The sequence below is a fragment of the Zea mays genome, chromosome 6 (assembly GCF_902167145.1).
Source record: "Zea mays cultivar B73 chromosome 6, Zm-B73-REFERENCE-NAM-5.0, whole genome shotgun sequence".
In the NCBI taxonomy this organism is placed as follows: domain Eukaryota; kingdom Viridiplantae; phylum Streptophyta; class Magnoliopsida; order Poales; family Poaceae; genus Zea; species Zea mays.
Window position 1 is genome coordinate 92,433,438 of NC_050101.1, and position 1,776 is coordinate 92,435,213.

Consider the following 1,776-nt stretch of genomic DNA (forward strand, 5'->3'; position numbering starts at 1 on the left):
TGCATTCGTAAAAGAGCTGCTATATTATACAAAAATAATTATGTAGGTAAATTACCCAACTTGACGAGATTGCCGAGTTGGTCTAAGGCGCCAGATTAAGGTTCTAATTGATTCTGTGTGGTTGAGCACGCTAGTGTGGAGCTCCCCATTAGATGCCTGAGAAGCATCCATCTTGCTCTCAGGTAATGCAGTCGAAACCACTTGGTCAATGAGTTGCCTTCTATATTCATTCTCGGGCTGAAGAACTTTATCCCACAGATCACCATCCATTCTCTCAACCACATACCTGTCATTTTAAATAAATGCAATATGAACATGTAAGTCGTCAGACAATTGATGTGGACATCTTGAAACAGGTGTCACAAGTCACAACAATAAAAATTATTACATACCTAGCTTGCAGCTTGAATAACGAATTCTTGTTAGTGACGTTAATAAGTTCATCGTCACACTGCCCACGTCTATAAGCAACAACAGCAAGTGTAGGATCCTGCTTTTCACAATATTTACCCACAACAGTAGAGAAGAAAAAGTTAACCAAACTACGGGCATCAAACCAAACAGGCTCATAGTCTTACAATTGCACGGGTGATGATCCGTCCTGGGCGTGTGCATTGGAAGTTAGCCCATGAAAAGTAGTTAGGATCCATCGTCTGGTACCATGGGCAAGGAAAACGCTTGAGCAAGATCCTTTGCAAAAACGACCTTTAATAGTAGAGAAGAACAAAATCAGTCCAGTGCCCATGAATATAACATTTGTGGTTCATAATATATGCTTGTGGTACCTCGAATCCTGCATCTTTCATAGCTTGGACACACTGGCGAGTGGTACGGATGTCAGGCAGGCCATCGCCAAGCTCAATCTCAGCCTTGACGGTCAAATGCTTAGCGTTGTTGGGATCAAATCGGTCAGTCAGGCACCATTCATCCAGTGCAATACTGCCCAGGTTTCAGCACACGATAGACCTCACTATAGACGCCTTGCTGCGATAACCTGGGATAAAACAAACACTGAATTTGTGGTATTCTTGTGAAACCTTAACTTTGACTCGGACACAAGTATGATGGGAGACATACTGCCTCTCGTGCGTAACATGTAGCCTGTATTGCATAGGCCGCATCAAAGGTGTTATCAGCTATTGGCATATTCATGAAGTCCCCCTGAAATTACCAAGAGAAGATAAGACACTACTGCTTCTTCTCCACCAACTTGAACTAATGAGTATAATGTAATGAAGAAAACTACGAACACCAATATACCTTCAAGGAGCAGCATTGCTCACTCAAACCTGCTGAAAAGATGTGCTTATTGTTGATAGCTTGGACCTAAATGGTTCCTTTTGTGTAAAGGGCATATGAAGTGAATATCCTTCAAATCTTAAAAATAAGAATGTAGTCATAGTAAAGGGGACTACATTTTGAAGCCTTTCATATTCCTGTTTGGTCCTTTTTGGCATTTTCTAACCACCTCTGGTGGATTACATTTGGTGATTTCAGATTGTTCCATATACTTGAATGCATAAATTGTATTATTTGAAAGTTGAATGCCATGCCATGCAGTGAAATGGTGACGAGACAAGTAGAGAGTTTAGTGAGTGAGGAGACAACAACATCACCTTCTTGATGACCAGCAAATGCTAAAGCAACTGAGATCCTTCTGTCCTTGGACTCCACAACTACAAGAGAGGGTACACGAGCCATATAAATTAATAATTAAGATTTAGTAAGTCCAGATCCAAAAGCAAGAAAGATATAACCCTTTGGTTAGATTAATTG

At 40.8% G+C, this 1,776-nt stretch overlaps 1 long non-coding RNA gene across 1 annotated transcript; it reads right to left on the reverse strand.

The window, feature by feature from the left end:
- Window positions 1-217: 217 nt before the first annotated feature.
- Window positions 218-501, reverse strand: LOC103641875 (uncharacterized). Its single transcript, XR_002265682.1, has 2 exons — window positions 393-501; window positions 218-286 (listed from the first exon to the last, which is right to left on the reverse strand). It is a non-coding gene; the product is annotated as an uncharacterized lncRNA (long non-coding RNA).
- Window positions 502-1,776: the final 1,275 nt, after the last annotated feature.